A 17220-nucleotide genomic window follows, 5' to 3' on the forward strand; every position below is an offset into this window, starting at 1 on the left:
TGCAGGCATGTCCTCTATGCTTACAGCTTCCCGTGGGTGTTGGTTTGATACCGTTTGGGGACAGCCAAGGAGGCATCTGCAGGCAACAAAGGTAGGTGTGTGCTTGTGTGTGTGTTTCCTATGCAGATCCTAAGCCCAGTGTCACATGCAAGTAGGAGGAGTAAGAAGGGTTCCTGGCAAATCCGGGTTATGGATTGCATTTAAAAAGGCCCCGTGGGAGTGCAATGGGCCCCTGTCTTGCTGCTTAGCAATAATGGTATGGGTTTAGGTTCTGCTGTGTGTACTGGTGGTTGACTGCCCCCCAGCCCAGAGTGTGCATGGAAAATTGTCTGGCAGCCTCCCTGACAGCAAGCAGTGATAGTGCCCATGAAGGGGACCTTGTTGGGCCCGCCCCTTTCACGGTTATCGCTTCTCGGCCTTTTGGCTAAGATCAAGTGTAGTATCTGTTCTTATCAGTTTAATATCTGATACGTCCCCTATCTGGGGACCATATATTAAATGGATTTTTGAGAACGGGGGCCGATTTCGAAGCTTGCTTCCGTCGCCCTATGCATTGACCCGATATGGCAGTATCTTCGGGTACAGTGCACCACCCCCTTACAGGGTTAAAAAGAAAGATTCCTACTTTCATTGCTACCTGCTTGCTGGCTAGCCAGCTAGCCAGCCCTGTGGGCCTTGCTGCTGCTGCAGCCAATAAACAAAAGGTGGTGCTTCTGCTGCTTCTGCTGCTTCTGCTTCTGCTTGTGTCTGGCCCCTGTTGGAGCGTCCAGGCACAGGACTTCTGCTGCTGCTGACTAAATGGCCTCCTTAATTGGATCATTTGAGTAGCCAGCACACCTGTGCAGGTAGGGCATGACATGATAGGCAGCTGCCTTGATAGCGGGTGGGTGCTGAATGTTCCTAATTGACAAAATAAGATTAATGCTTATGAAGAAATATAAAATCTCATCCCTTCCCCAATATCGCGCCACACCCCTACCCCTTAATTCCCTGGTTGAACGTGATGGACATATGTCTTTTTTCGACCGTACTAACTATGTAACTATGTAACATAACATGGGGGGGGGGGGTCTCCTGGCTGTTCACACAGGTGTGTCATTGCTGTACATTGACCATGCATTGCTTCTGTGGTATTGCAAAGGCAAAGACAAATGCTTCCAGCCATCCATTGCACTAATGGATTGGTCATCAGCTGGCTGTCTATGTCCCGCATCAATATAGACCAAAGTACAGAGGGTTAGGCTATGCTATTGTGCACCTACCTGATGCATCAGAAGGTGCGAGGCCCTTGCTAAATTCTGTGCACAGACTTTGAGATCTATGCTTTAGACTGTATCTAAACCTGCTCCAACATGGACTGACATTCTGGCCTACTTTCAGCCGATGCGACTTGTCTGTCGCTGAACAGTCGCTTTTTATGTATTCAGCACCTATGTATAATGTTGTAAAAATGCTCTAGAAGCTAAAGTCGCAGAAATGTCACACATATTTGGCCTGCAACTTTCTGTGCGACAAATTCAGACAGGAAAAATCAGTATAAATCCTTAGAAAATTATCCCCCAGTGTCTCCATCTGCTGGCGGTATTGAATAAGCATTGCTGCACTGATGGGGTATGCATTAGACGAAAAAAAAGAAGAAAAAGAAGAATAATACGCCCAGAAAAGAGGCGAAAAGGAGAAAAACGTAAAAAAACGTGAAAAAAAAGTAAGAGGAAGAGAAGGGAAAAAAAGGTGGAAATGGGTTTAAAAGTGATTTCGGCGGAGAAATATATCTATATATATATATATATATATATATATATATATATATATATATATATATGCGCACACACACACATAGATATAAACGTATTCTCCGTTGAGATATTGCAGCCGCTGCTGTGTCCAGGCCCAGGAGCCTTAGCACTGTGCTGTGATGTCACTCAATACCACTGACATCACTAGGTGTAAACAACATCTCTCCTTTGCTGTGTATGTGACTATGGAGCTGTTTGGTGATGTCGTCTATTACGGCCTTCATAGAAGCAACAGGAGATTGTTGCATCCATCTTGAACCCTCAGAACTACAGTGCTATGATGTCACTCACTTCCACAGGCCTTGCAGAGTGTAAACAACAACAACCCAGCTTTGTTGTGTATGTAACCAAAGGGATTTGTGATGTCACCTAGAACCTTCACAGCAGCGACAGCTTTATGAGGAGCATCAGCACTGCTCTGCCTGAGCAGAACCATCACCGCCATAGGTTGTCAAATAACCCGGATTTAACCCACACAGGTAAGTCCAATGGGGTGCAGGCATGTCCTCTATGCTTACAGCTTCCCGTGGGTGTTGGTTTGATACCGTTTGGGGACAGCCAAGGAGGCATCTGCAGGCAACAAAGGTAGGTGTGTGCTTGTGTGTGTGTTTCCTATGCAGATCCTAAGCCCAGTGTCACATGCAAGTAGGAGGAGTAAGAAGGGTTCCTGGCAAATCCGGGTTATGGATTGCATTTAAAAAGGCCCCGTGGGAGTGCAATGGGCCCCTGTCTTGCTGCTTAGCAATAATGGTATGGGTTTAGGTTCTGCTGTGTGTACTGGTGGTTGACTGCCCCCCAGCCCAGAGTGTGCATGGAAAATTGTCTGGCAGCCTCCCTGACAGCAAGCAGTGATAGTGCCCATGAAGGGGACCTTGTTGGGCCCGCCCCTTTCACGGTTATCGCTTCTCGGCCTTTTGGCTAAGATCAAGTGTAGTATCTGTTCTTATCAGTTTTCATGCTGGTGGGGATGGGTGCTGCATGGAGGATGCAGGTGTACCAGGGCTTTCCGGGGCTGGTTCTGAGGAATCAGCTCGACGGCTGCCCCGATGTGACCTGTTCCCTCCGGGTCTCGCCATGAGGCTGAGAGGGTCTAGAGCCGAGGTACTTTTGTGCCTCGGGGAGTGGTGACCCCGAGGTGCCGAAACTCACTGGGAGAATAGACTCACTGAGTTGAAGCACGGGCACCATAATCTCTTCACCTTGTGGCACTCACCTCTTGATTCCCGGCCTTCTGGCTAGGATCAGAGAAATTTTTATTGATCCGGCCGGATGTCCGGGCAGTATATCTGCACACATTCACTTATTTATTTCTTTTTTGTCTCACTGTGTCACCTTTTGCGTGTTGTGTGTTCACAGGATTGGTCAGGATGCGGTAGCCCTTCTGGGTGTCCCTCCTGGCGGTCTAGGGGAGGTGTGTGTGGCCATTAGGTTCCGCACCTCCCTGCAAACACCCCGGGTACTCCTGCTTTGGCAGGGTACCTACCGTAATCGGCTCTGCGGGCAGATACCTTGGCTAACGCCAAGGGGGATGCCGGGAGCATTTGTGGTCCCCTAGTAGCTTCGGCGAAAAGGGACATCGAACCTGGAACCTCGCAGGTACCATTTGGTCCGGAGGCGAAGGGTAAGGTTTGTTGGGGGGCCTCTCTCCTATTGGAGAAGGGCTTGCGATAGACCGCATCCTTTGTGCACGTTTTTTTAGTGTAACACGTTTGCACTTTTTCTTGCACTTTGGGTGAATCGAAAGCACGTTCCTCGGCTTTAGATAAAAAAAAAAAAAAAAAAAATCTGTTCTTATCAGTTTAATATCTGATACGTCCCCTATCTGGGGACCATATATTAAATGGATTTTTGAGAACGGGGGCCGATTTCGAAGCTTGCTTCCGTCGCCCTATGCATTGACCCGATATGGCAGTATCTTCGGGTACAGTGCACCACCCCCTTACAGGGTTAAAAAGAAAGATTCCTACTTTCATTGCTACCTGCTTGCTGGCTAGCCAGCTAGCCAGCCCTGTGGGCCTTGCTGCTGCTGCAGCCAATAAACAAAAGGTGGTGCTGCTGCTGCTTCTGCTGCTTCTGCTTCTGCTTGTGTCTGGCCCCTGTTGGAGCGTCCAGGCACAGGACTTCTGCTGCTGCTGACTAAATGGCCTCCTTAATTGGATCATTTGAGTAGCCAGCACACCTGTGCAGGTAGGGCATGACATGATAGGCAGCTGCCTTGATAGCGGGTGGGTGCTGAATGTTCCTAATTGACAAAATAAGATTAATGCTTATGAAGAAATATAAAATCTCATCCCTTCCCCAATATCGCGCCACACCCCTACCCCTTAATTCCCTGGTTGAACGTGATGGACATATGTCTTTTTTCGACCGTACTAACTATGTAACTATGTAACATAACATGGGGGGGGGGGGGGTCTCCTGGCTGTTCACACAGGTGTGTCATTGCTGTACATTGACCATGCATTGCTTCTGTGGTATTGCAAAGGCAAAGACAAATGCTTCCAGCCATCCATTGCACTAATGGATTGGTCATCAGCTGGCTGTCTATGTCCCGCATCAATATAGACCAAAGTACAGAGGGTTAGGCTATGCTATTGTGCACCTACCTGATGCATCAGAAGGTGCGAGGCCCTTGCTAAATTCTGTGCACAGACTTTGAGATCTATGCTTTAGACTGTATCTAAACCTGCTCCAACATGGACTGACATTCTGGCCTACTTTCAGCCGATGCGACTTGTCTGTCGCTGAACAGTCGCTTTTTATGTATTCAGCACCTATGTATAATGTTGTAAAAATGCTCTAGAAGCTAAAGTCGCAGAAATGTCACACATATTTGGCCTGCAACTTTCTGTGCGACAAATTCAGACAGGAAAAATCAGTATAAATCCTTAGAAAATTATCCCCCAGTGTCTCCATCTGCTGGCGGTATTGAATAAGCATTGCTGCACTGATGGGGTATGCATTAGACGAAAAAAAAGAAGAAAAAGAAGAATAATACGCCCAGAAAAGAGGCGAAAAGGAGAAAAACGTAAAAAAACGTGAAAAAAAAGTAAGAGGAAGAGAAGGGAAAAAAAGGTGGAAATGGGTTTAAAAGTGATTTCGGCGGAGAATATATATATATATATATATATATATATATATATATATATATATATATGCGCACACACACACATAGATATAAACGTATTCTCCGTTGAGATATTGCAGCCGCTGCTGTGTCCAGGCCCAGGAGCCTTAGCACTGTGCTGTGATGTCACTCAATACCACTGACATCACTAGGTGTAAACAACATCTCTCCTTTGCTGTGTATGTGACTATGGAGCTGTTTGGTGATGTCGTCTATTACGGCCTTCATAGAAGCAACAGGAGATTGTTGCATCCATCTTGAACCCTCAGAACTACAGTGCTATGATGTCACTCACTTCCACAGGCCTTGCAGAGTGTAAACAACAACAACCCAGCTTTGTTGTGTATGTAACCAAAGGGATTTGTGATGTCACCTAGAACCTTCACAGCAGCGACAGCTTTATGAGGAGCATCAGCACTGCTCTGCCTGAGCAGAACCATCACCGCCATAGGTTGTCAAATAACCCGGATTTAACCAACACAGGTAAGTCCAATGGGGTGCAGGCATGTCCTCTATGCTTACAGCTTCCCGTGGGTGTTGGTTTGATACCGTTTGGGGACAGCCAAGGAGGCATCTGCAGGCAACAAAGGTAGGTGTGTGCTTGTGTGTGTGTTTCCTATGCAGATCCTAAGCCCAGTGTCACATGCAAGTAGGAGGAGTAAGAAGGGTTCCTGGCAAATCCGGGTTATGGATTGCATTTAAAAAGGCCCCGTGGGAGTGCAATGGGCCCCTGTCTTGCTGCTTAGCAATAATGGTATGGGTTTAGGTTCTGCTGTGTGTACTGGTGGTTGACTGCCCCCCAGCCCAGAGTGTGCATGGAAAATTGTCTGGCAGCCTCCCTGACAGCAAGCAGTGATAGTGCCCATGAAGGGGACCTTGTTGGGCCCGCCCCTTTCACGGTTATCGCTTCTCGGCCTTTTGGCTAAGATCAAGTGTAGTATCTGTTCTTATCAGTTTAATATCTGATACGTCCCCTATCTGGGGACCATATATTAAATGGATTTTTGAGAACGGGGGCCGATTTCGAAGCTTGCTTCCGTCGCCCTATGCATTGACCCGATATGGCAGTATCTTCGGGTACAGTGCACCACCCCCTTACAGGGTTAAAAAGAAAGATTCCTACTTTCATTGCTACCTGCTTGCTGGCTAGCCAGCTAGCCAGCCCTGTGGGCCTTGCTGCTGCTGCAGCCAATAAACAAAAGGTGGTGCTGCTGCTGCTTCTGCTTCTGCTTGTGTCTGGCCCCTGTTGGAGCGTCCAGGCACAGGACTTCTGCTGCTGCTGACTAAATGGCCTCCTTAATTGGATCATTTGAGTAGCCAGCACACCTGTGCAGGTAGGGCATGACATGATAGGCAGCTGCCTTGATAGCGGGTGGGTGCTGAATGTTCCTAATTGACAAAATAAGATTAATGCTTATGAAGAAATATAAAATCTCATCCCTTCCCCAATATCGCGCCACACCCCTACCCCTTAATTCCCTGGTTGAACGTGATGGACATATGTCTTTTTTCGACCGTACTAACTATGTAACTATGTAACATAACATGGGGGGGGGGGGTCTCCTGGCTGTTCACACAGGTGTGTCATTGCTGTACATTGACCATGCATTGCTTCTGTGGTATTGCAAAGGCAAAGACAAATGCTTCCAGCCATCCATTGCACTAATGGATTGGTCATCAGCTGGCTGTCTATGTCCCGCATCAATATAGACCAAAGTACAGAGGGTTAGGCTATGCTATTGTGCACCTACCTGATGCATCAGAAGGTGCGAGGCCCTTGCTAAATTCTGTGCACAGACTTTGAGATCTATGCTTTAGACTGTATCTAAACCTGCTCCAACATGGACTGACATTCTGGCCTACTTTCAGCCGATGCGACTTGTCTGTCGCTGAACAGTCGCTTTTTATGTATTCAGCACCTATGTATAATGTTGTAAAAATGCTCTAGAAGCTAAAGTCGCAGAAATGTCACACATATTTGGCCTGCAACTTTCTGTGCGACAAATTCAGACAGGAAAAATCAGTATAAATCCTTAGAAAATTATCCCCCAGTGTCTCCATCTGCTGGCGGTATTGAATAAGCATTGCTGCACTGATGGGGTATGCATTAGACGAAAAAAAAGAAGAAAAAGAAGAATAATACGCCCAGAAAAGAGGCGAAAAGGAGAAAAACGTAAAAAAACGTGAAAAAAAAGTAAGAGGAAGAGAAGGGAAAAAAAGGTGGAAATGGGTTTAAAAGTGATTTCGGCGGAGAAATATATATATATATATATATATATATATATATATATATATATATGCGCACACACACACATAGATATAAACGTATTCTCCGTTGAGATATTGCAGCCGCTGCTGTGTCCAGGCCCAGGAGCCTTAGCACTGTGCTGTGATGTCACTCAATACCACTGACATCACTAGGTGTAAACAACATCTCTCCTTTGCTGTGTATGTGACTATGGAGCTGTTTGGTGATGTCGTCTATTACGGCCTTCATAGAAGCAACAGGAGATTGTTGCATCCATCTTGAACCCTCAGAACTACAGTGCTATGATGTCACTCACTTCCACAGGCCTTGCAGAGTGTAAACAACAACAACCCAGCTTTGTTGTGTATGTAACCAAAGGGATTTGTGATGTCACCTAGAACCTTCACAGCAGCGACAGCTTTATGAGGAGCATCAGCACTGCTCTGCCTGAGCAGAACCATCACCGCCATAGGTTGTCAAATAACCCGGATTTAACCCACACAGGTAAGTCCAATGGGGTGCAGGCATGTCCTCTATGCTTACAGCTTCCCGTGGGTGTTGGTTTGATACCGTTTGGGGACAGCCAAGGAGGCATCTGCAGGCAACAAAGGTAGGTGTGTGCTTGTGTGTGTGTTTCCTATGCAGATCCTAAGCCCAGTGTCACATGCAAGTAGGAGGAGTAAGAAGGGTTCCTGGCAAATCCGGGTTATGGATTGCATTTAAAAAGGCCCCGTGGGAGTGCAATGGGCCCCTGTCTTGCTGCTTAGCAATAATGGTATGGGTTTAGGTTCTGCTGTGTGTACTGGTGGTTGACTGCCCCCCAGCCCAGAGTGTGCATGGAAAATTGTCTGGCAGCCTCCCTGACAGCAAGCAGTGATAGTGCCCATGAAGGGGACCTTGTTGGGCCCGCCCCTTTCACGGTTATCGCTTCTCGGCCTTTTGGCTAAGATCAAGTGTAGTATCTGTTCTTATCAGTTTAATATCTGATACGTCCCCTATCTGGGGACCATATATTAAATGGATTTTTGAGAACGGGGGCCGATTTCGAAGCTTGCTTCCGTCGCCCTATGCATTGACCCGATATGGCAGTATCTTCGGGTACAGTGCACCACCCCCTTACAGGGTTAAAAAGAAAGATTCCTACTTTCATTGCTACCTGCTTGCTGGCTAGCCAGCTAGCCAGCCCTGTGGGCCTTGCTGCTGCTGCAGCCAATAAACAAAAGGTGGTGCTGCTGCTGCTTCTTCTGCTTCTGCTTGTGTCTGGCCCCTGTTGGAGCGTCCAGGCACAGGACTTCTGCTGCTGCTGACTAAATGGCCTCCTTAATTGGATCATTTGAGTAGCCAGCACACCTGTGCAGGTAGGGCATGACATGATAGGCAGCTGCCTTGATAGCGGGTGGGTGCTGAATGTTCCTAATTGACAAAATAAGATTAATGCTTATGAAGAAATATAAAATCTCATCCCTTCCCCAATATCGCGCCACACCCCTACCCCTTAATTCCCTGGTTGAACGTGATGGACATATGTCTTTTTTCGACCGTACTAACTATGTAACTATGTAACATAACATGGGGGGGGGGGGGTCTCCTGGCTGTTCACACAGGTGTGTCATTGCTGTACATTGACCATGCATTGCTTCTGTGGTATTGCAAAGGCAAAGACAAATGCTTCCAGCCATCCATTGCACTAATGGATTGGTCATCAGCTGGCTGTCTATGTCCCGCATCAATATAGACCAAAGTACAGAGGGTTAGGCTATGCTATTGTGCACCTACCTGATGCATCAGAAGGTGCGAGGCCCTTGCTAAATTCTGTGCACAGACTTTGAGATCTATGCTTTAGACTGTATCTAAACCTGCTCCAACATGGACTGACATTCTGGCCTACTTTCAGCCGATGCGACTTGTCTGTCGCTGAACAGTCGCTTTTTATGTATTCAGCACCTATGTATAATGTTGTAAAAATGCTCTAGAAGCTAAAGTCGCAGAAATGTCACACATATTTGGCCTGCAACTTTCTGTGCGACAAATTCAGACAGGAAAAATCAGTATAAATCCTTAGAAAATTATCCCCCAGTGTCTCCATCTGCTGGCGGTATTGAATAAGCATTGCTGCACTGATGGGGTATGCATTAGACGAAAAAAAAGAAGAAAAAGAAGAATAATACGCCCAGAAAAGAGGCGAAAAGGAGAAAAACGTAAAAAAACGTGAAAAAAAAGTAAGAGGAAGAGAAGGGAAAAAAAGGTGGAAATGGGTTTAAAAGTGATTTCGGCGGAGAAATATATATATATATATATATATATATATATATATATATATATATATATATGCGCACACACACACATAGATATAAACGTATTCTCCGTTGAGATATTGCAGCCGCTGCTGTGTCCAGGCCCAGGAGCCTTAGCACTGTGCTGTGATGTCACTCAATACCACTGACATCACTAGGTGTAAACAACATCTCTCCTTTGCTGTGTATGTGACTATGGAGCTGTTTGGTGATGTCGTCTATTACGGCCTTCATAGAAGCAACAGGAGATTGTTGCATCCATCTTGAACCCTCAGAACTACAGTGCTATGATGTCACTCACTTCCACAGGCCTTGCAGAGTGTAAACAACAACAACCCAGCTTTGTTGTGTATGTAACCAAAGGGATTTGTGATGTCACCTAGAACCTTCACAGCAGCGACAGCTTTATGAGGAGCATCAGCACTGCTCTGCCTGAGCAGAACCATCACCGCCATAGGTTGTCAAATAACCCGGATTTAACCCACACAGGTAAGTCCAATGGGGTGCAGGCATGTCCTCTATGCTTACAGCTTCCCGTGGGTGTTGGTTTGATACCGTTTGGGGACAGCCAAGGAGGCATCTGCAGGCAACAAAGGTAGGTGTGTGCTTGTGTGTGTGTTTCCTATGCAGATCCTAAGCCCAGTGTCACATGCAAGTAGGAGGAGTAAGAAGGGTTCCTGGCAAATCCGGGTTATGGATTGCATTTAAAAAGGCCCCGTGGGAGTGCAATGGGCCCCTGTCTTGCTGCTTAGCAATAATGGTATGGGTTTAGGTTCTGCTGTGTGTACTGGTGGTTGACTGCCCCCCAGCCCAGAGTGTGCATGGAAAATTGTCTGGCAGCCTCCCTGACAGCAAGCAGTGATAGTGCCCATGAAGGGGACCTTGTTGGGCCCGCCCCTTTCACGGTTATCGCTTCTCGGCCTTTTGGCTAAGATCAAGTGTAGTATCTGTTCTTATCAGTTTAATATCTGATACGTCCCCTATCTGGGGACCATATATTAAATGGATTTTTGAGAACGGGGGCCGATTTCGAAGCTTGCTTCCGTCGCCCTATGCATTGACCCGATATGGCAGTATCTTCGGGTACAGTGCACCACCCCCTTACAGGGTTAAAAAGAAAGATTCCTACTTTCATTGCTACCTGCTTGCTGGCTAGCCAGCTAGCCAGCCCTGTGGGCCTTGCTGCTGCTGCAGCCAATAAACAAAAGGTGGTGCTGCTGCTGCTTCTGCTGCTTCTGCTTCTGCTTGTGTCTGGCCCCTGTTGGAGCGTCCAGGCACAGGACTTCTGCTGCTGCTGACTAAATGGCCTCCTTAATTGGATCATTTGAGTAGCCAGCACACCTGTGCAGGTAGGGCATGACATGATAGGCAGCTGCCTTGATAGCGGGTGGGTGCTGAATGTTCCTAATTGACAAAATAAGATTAATGCTTATGAAGAAATATAAAATCTCATCCCTTCCCCAATATCGCGCCACACCCCTACCCCTTAATTCCCTGGTTGAACGTGATGGACATATGTCTTTTTTCGACCGTACTAACTATGTAACTATGTAACATAACATGGGGGGGGGGGGGTCTCCTGGCTGTTCACACAGGTGTGTCATTGCTGTACATTGACCATGCATTGCTTCTGTGGTATTGCAAAGGCAAAGACAAATGCTTCCAGCCATCCATTGCACTAATGGATTGGTCATCAGCTGGCTGTCTATGTCCCGCATCAATATAGACCAAAGTACAGAGGGTTAGGCTATGCTATTGTGCACCTACCTGATGCATCAGAAGGTGCGAGGCCCTTGCTAAATTCTGTGCACAGACTTTGAGATCTATGCTTTAGACTGTATCTAAACCTGCTCCAACATGGACTGACATTCTGGCCTACTTTCAGCCGATGCGACTTGTCTGTCGCTGAACAGTCGCTTTTTATGTATTCAGCACCTATGTATAATGTTGTAAAAATGCTCTAGAAGCTAAAGTCGCAGAAATGTCACACATATTTGGCCTGCAACTTTCTGTGCGACAAATTCAGACAGGAAAAATCAGTATAAATCCTTAGAAAATTATCCCCCAGTGTCTCCATCTGCTGGCGGTATTGAATAAGCATTGCTGCACTGATGGGGTATGCATTAGACGAAAAAAAAGAAGAAAAAGAAGAATAATACGCCCAGAAAAGAGGCGAAAAGGAGAAAAACGTAAAAAAACGTGAAAAAAAAGTAAGAGGAAGAGAAGGGAAAAAAAGGTGGAAATGGGTTTAAAAGTGATTTCGGCGGAGAAATATATATATATATATATATATATATATATATATATATATATATATGCGCACACACACACATAGATATAAACGTATTCTCCGTTGAGATATTGCAGCCGCTGCTGTGTCCAGGCCCAGGAGCCTTAGCACTGTGCTGTGATGTCACTCAATACCACTGACATCACTAGGTGTAAACAACATCTCTCCTTTGCTGTGTATGTGACTATGGAGCTGTTTGGTGATGTCGTCTATTACGGCCTTCATAGAAGCAACAGGAGATTGTTGCATCCATCTTGAACCCTCAGAACTACAGTGCTATGATGTCACTCACTTCCACAGGCCTTGCAGAGTGTAAACAACAACAACCCAGCTTTGTTGTGTATGTAACCAAAGGGATTTGTGATGTCACCTAGAACCTTCACAGCAGCGACAGCTTTATGAGGAGCATCAGCACTGCTCTGCCTGAGCAGAACCATCACCGCCATAGGTTGTCAAATAACCCGGATTTAACCCACACAGGTAAGTCCAATGGGGTGCAGGCATGTCCTCTATGCTTACAGCTTCCCGTGGGTGTTGGTTTGATACCGTTTGGGGACAGCCAAGGAGGCATCTGCAGGCAACAAAGGTAGGTGTGTGCTTGTGTGTGTGTTTCCTATGCAGATCCTAAGCCCAGTGTCACATGCAAGTAGGAGGAGTAAGAAGGGTTCCTGGGAAATCCGGGTTATGGATTGCATTTAAAAAGGCCCCGTGGGAGTGCAATGGGCCCCTGTCTTGCTGCTTAGCAATAATGGTATGGGTTTAGGTTCTGCTGTGTGTACTGGTGGTTGACTGCCCCCCAGCCCAGAGTGTGCATGGAAAATTGTCTGGCAGCCTCCCTGACAGCAAGCAGTGATAGTGCCCATGAAGGGGACCTTGTTGGGCCCGCCCCTTTCACGGTTATCGCTTCTCGGCCTTTTGGCTAAGATCAAGTGTAGTATCTGTTCTTATCAGTTTAATATCTGATACGTCCCCTATCTGGGGACCATATATTAAATGGATTTTTGAGAACGGGGGCCGATTTCGAAGCTTGCTTCCGTCGCCCTATGCATTGACCCGATATGGCAGTATCTTCGGGTACAGTGCACCACCCCCTTACAGGGTTAAAAAGAAAGATTCCTACTTTCATTGCTACCTGCTTGCTGGCTAGCCAGCTAGCCAGCCCTGTGGGCCTTGCTGCTGCTGCAGCCAATAAACAAAAGGTGGTGCTGCTGCTGCTGCTTCTGCTTCTGCTTGTGTCTGGCCCCTGTTGGAGCGTCCAGGCACAGGACTTCTGCTGCTGCTGACTAAATGGCCTCCTTAATTGGATCATTTGAGTAGCCAGCACACCTGTGCAGGTAGGGCATGACATGATAGGCAGCTGCCTTGATAGCGGGTGGGTGCTGAATGTTCCTAATTGACAAAATAAGATTAATGCTTATGAAGAAATATAAAATCTCATCCCTTCCCCAATATCGCGCCACACCCCTACCCCTTAATTCCCTGGTTGAACGTGATGGACATATGTCTTTTTTCGACCGTACTAACTATGTAACTATGTAACATAACATGGGGGGGGGGGGGGTCTCCTGGCTGTTCACACAGGTGTGTCATTGCTGTACATTGACCATGCATTGCTTCTGTGGTATTGCAAAGGCAAAGACAAATGCTTCCAGCCATCCATTGCACTAATGGATTGGTCATCAGCTGGCTGTCTATGTCCCGCATCAATATAGACCAAAGTACAGAGGGTTAGGCTATGCTATTGTGCACCTACCTGATGCATCAGAAGGTGCGAGGCCCTTGCTAAATTCTGTGCACAGACTTTGAGATCTATGCTTTAGACTGTATCTAAACCTGCTCCAACATGGACTGACATTCTGGCCTACTTTCAGCCGATGCGACTTGTCTGTCGCTGAACAGTCGCTTTTTATGTATTCAGCACCTATGTATAATGTTGTAAAAATGCTCTAGAAGCTAAAGTCGCAGAAATGTCACACATATTTGGCCTGCAACTTTCTGTGCGACAAATTCAGACAGGAAAAATCAGTATAAATCCTTAGAAAATTATCCCCCAGTGTCTCCATCTGCTGGCGGTATTGAATAAGCATTGCTGCACTGATGGGGTATGCATTAGACGAAAAAAAAGAAGAAAAAGAAGAATAATACGCCCAGAAAAGAGGCGAAAAGGAGAAAAACGTAAAAAAACGTGAAAAAAAAGTAAGAGGAAGAGAAGGGAAAAAAAAGGTGGAAATGGGTTTAAAAGTGATTTCGGCGGAGAAATATATATATATATATATATATATATATATATATATATATATATATATATATGCGCACACACACACATAGATATAAACGTATTCTCCGTTGAGATATTGCAGCCGCTGCTGTGTCCAGGCCCAGGAGCCTTAGCACTGTGCTGTGATGTCACTCAATACCACTGACATCACTAGGTGTAAACAACATCTCTCCTTTGCTGTGTATGTGACTATGGAGCTGTTTGGTGATGTCGTCTATTACGGCCTTCATAGAAGCAACAGGAGATTGTTGCATCCATCTTGAACCCTCAGAACTACAGTGCTATGATGTCACTCACTTCCACAGGCCTTGCAGAGTGTAAACAACAACAACCCAGCTTTGTTGTGTATGTAACCAAAGGGATTTGTGATGTCACCTAGAACCTTCACAGCAGCGACAGCTTTATGAGGAGCATCAGCACTGCTCTGCCTGAGCAGAACCATCACCGCCATAGGTTGTCAAATAACCCGGATTTAACCCACACAGGTAAGTCCAATGGGGTGCAGGCATGTCCTCTATGCTTACAGCTTCCCGTGGGTGTTGGTTTGATACCGTTTGGGGACAGCCAAGGAGGCATCTGCAGGCAACAAAGGTAGGTGTGTGCTTGTGTGTGTGTTTCCTATGCAGATCCTAAGCCCAGTGTCACATGCAAGTAGGAGGAGTAAGAAGGGTTCCTGGCAAATCCGGGTTATGGATTGCATTTAAAAAGGCCCCGTGGGAGTGCAATGGGCCCCTGTCTTGCTGCTTAGCAATAATGGTATGGGTTTAGGTTCTGCTGTGTGTACTGGTGGTTGACTGCCCCCCAGCCCAGAGTGTGCATGGAAAATTGTCTGGCAGCCTCCCTGACAGCAAGCAGTGATAGTGCCCATGAAGGGGACCTTGTTGGGCCCGCCCCTTTCACGGTTATCGCTTCTCGGCCTTTTGGCTAAGATCAAGTGTAGTATCTGTTCTTATCAGTTTAATATCTGATACGTCCCCTATCTGGGGACCATATATTAAATGGATTTTTGAGAACGGGGGCCGATTTCGAAGCTTGCTTCCGTCGCCCTATGCATTGACCCGATATGGCAGTATCTTCGGGTACAGTGCACCACCCCCTTACAGGGTTAAAAAGAAAGATTCCTACTTTCATTGCTACCTGCTTGCTGGCTAGCCAGCTAGCCAGCCCTGTGGGCCTTGCTGCTGCTGCAGCCAATAAACAAAAGGTGGTGCTGCTGCTGCTTCTGCTGCTTCTGCTGCTTGTGTCTGGCCCCTGTTGGAGCGTCCAGGCACAGGACTTCTGCTGCTGCTGACTAAATGGCCTCCTTAATTGGATCATTTGAGTAGCCAGCACACCTGTGCAGGTAGGGCATGACATGATAGGCAGCTGCCTTGATAGCGGGTGGGTGCTGAATGTTCCTAATTGACAAAATAAGATTAATGCTTATGAAGAAATATAAAATCTCATCCCTTCCCCAATATCGCGCCACACCCCTACCCCTTAATTCCCTGGTTGAACGTGATGGACATATGTCTTTTTTCGACCGTACTAACTATGTAACTATGTAACATAACATGGGGGGGGGGGGGTCTCCTGGCTGTTCACACAGGTGTGTCATTGCTGTACATTGACCATGCATTGCTTCTGTGGTATTGCAAAGTCAAAGACAAATGCTTCCAGCCATCCATTGCACTAATGGATTGGTCATCAGCTGGCTGTCTATGTCCCGCATCAATATAGACCAAAGTACAGAGGGTTAGGCTATGCTATTGTGCACCTACCTGATGCATCAGAAGGTGCGAGGCCCTTGCTAAATTCTGTGCACAGACTTTGAGATCTATGCTTTAGACTGTATCTAAACCTGCTCCAACATGGACTGACATTCTGGCCTACTTTCAGCCGATGCGACTTGTCTGTCGCTGAACAGTCGCTTTTTATGTATTCAGCACCTATGTATAATGTTGTAAAAATGCTCTAGAAGCTAAAGTCGCAGAAATGTCACACATATTTGGCCTGCAACTTTCTGTGCGACAAATTCAGACAGGAAAAATCAGTATAAATCCTTAGAAAATTATCCCCCAGTGTCTCCATCTGCTGGCGGTATTGAATAAGCATTGCTGCACTGATGGGGTATGCATTAGACGAAAAAAAAGAAGAAAAAGAAGAATAATACGCCCAGAAAAGAGGCGAAAAGGAGAAAAACGTAAAAAAACGTGAAAAAAAAGTAAGAGGAAGAGAAGGGAAAAAAAGGTGGAAATGGGTTTAAAAGTGATTTCGGCGGAGAAATATATATATATATATATATATATATATATATATATATATATATATGCGCACACACACACATAGATATAAACGTATTCTCCGTTGAGATATTGCAGCCGCTGCTGTGTCCAGGCCCAGGAGCCTTAGCACTGTGCTGTGATGTCACTCAATACCACTGACATCACTAGGTGTAAACAACATCTCTCCTTTGCTGTGTATGTGACTATGGAGCTGTTTGGTGATGTCGTCTATTACGGCCTTCATAGAAGCAACAGGAGATTGTTGCATCCATCTTGAACCCTCAGAACTACAGTGCTATGATGTCACTCACTTCCACAGGCCTTGCAGAGTGTAAACAACAACAACCCAGCTTTGTTGTGTATGTAACCAAAGGGATTTGTGATGTCACCTAGAACCTTCACAGCAGCGACAGCTTTATGAGGAGCATCAGCACTGCTCTGCCTGAGCAGAACCATCACCGCCATAGGTTGTCAAATAACCCGGATTTAACCCACACAGGTAAGTCCAATGGGGTGCAGGCATGTCCTCTATGCTTACAGCTTCCCGTGGGTGTTGGTTTGATACCGTTTGGGGACAGCCAAGGAGGCATCTGCAGGCAACAAAGGTAGGTGTGTGCTTGTGTGTGTGTTTCCTATGCAGATCCTAAGCCCAGTGTCACATGCAAGTAGGAGGAGTAAGAAGGGTTCCTGGCAAATCCGGGTTATGGATTGCATTTAAAAAGGCCCCGTGGGAGTGCAATGGGCCCCTGTCTTGCTGCTTAGCAATAATGGTATGGGTTTAGGTTCTGCTGTGTGTACTGGTGGTTGACTGCCCCCCAGCCCAGAGTGTGCATGGAAAATTGTCTGGCAGCCTCCCTGACAGCAAGCAGTGATAGTGCCCATGAAGGGGACCTTGTTGGGCCCGCCCCTTTCACGGTTATCGC

At 46.6% G+C, this 17220-nt stretch overlaps 7 non-coding genes and 1 pseudogene across 7 annotated transcripts; all 8 read left to right on the forward strand.

The window, feature by feature from the left end:
* The first annotated feature begins 404 nt into the window (after positions 1 to 404).
* On the forward strand, positions 405 to 595 carry LOC130316190 (U2 spliceosomal RNA). The gene has a single exon (XR_008863554.1). It is a non-coding gene; the product is annotated as a U2 spliceosomal RNA (small nuclear RNA).
* Positions 596 to 2694: 2099 nt separating this feature from the next.
* Positions 2695 to 2854, forward strand: LOC130316203 (U2 spliceosomal RNA; annotated as a pseudogene).
* Positions 2855 to 3547: 693 nt separating this feature from the next.
* On the forward strand, positions 3548 to 3733 carry LOC130316201 (U2 spliceosomal RNA). The gene has a single exon (XR_008863563.1). It is a non-coding gene; the product is annotated as a U2 spliceosomal RNA (small nuclear RNA).
* A 2092-nt stretch (positions 3734 to 5825) lies between these two features.
* Positions 5826 to 6016, forward strand: LOC130316191 (U2 spliceosomal RNA). Its single transcript, XR_008863555.1, has one exon. It is a non-coding gene; the product is annotated as a U2 spliceosomal RNA (small nuclear RNA).
* A 2078-nt stretch (positions 6017 to 8094) lies between these two features.
* On the forward strand, positions 8095 to 8285 carry LOC130316192 (U2 spliceosomal RNA). Its single transcript, XR_008863556.1, has one exon. It is a non-coding gene; the product is annotated as a U2 spliceosomal RNA (small nuclear RNA).
* Positions 8286 to 10373: 2088 nt separating this feature from the next.
* Positions 10374 to 10564, forward strand: LOC130316194 (U2 spliceosomal RNA). Its single transcript, XR_008863558.1, has one exon. It is a non-coding gene; the product is annotated as a U2 spliceosomal RNA (small nuclear RNA).
* Positions 10565 to 12654: 2090 nt separating this feature from the next.
* LOC130316195 (U2 spliceosomal RNA) lies at positions 12655 to 12845 on the forward strand. The gene has a single exon (XR_008863559.1). It is a non-coding gene; the product is annotated as a U2 spliceosomal RNA (small nuclear RNA).
* Positions 12846 to 14937: 2092 nt separating this feature from the next.
* LOC130316197 (U2 spliceosomal RNA) lies at positions 14938 to 15128 on the forward strand. The gene has a single exon (XR_008863560.1). It is a non-coding gene; the product is annotated as a U2 spliceosomal RNA (small nuclear RNA).
* Positions 15129 to 17220: the final 2092 nt, after the last annotated feature.

The sequence above is a fragment of the Hyla sarda genome, unplaced genomic scaffold (genome assembly GCF_029499605.1).
Source record: "Hyla sarda isolate aHylSar1 unplaced genomic scaffold, aHylSar1.hap1 scaffold_1918, whole genome shotgun sequence".
Taxonomy (NCBI): domain Eukaryota; kingdom Metazoa; phylum Chordata; class Amphibia; order Anura; family Hylidae; genus Hyla; species Hyla sarda.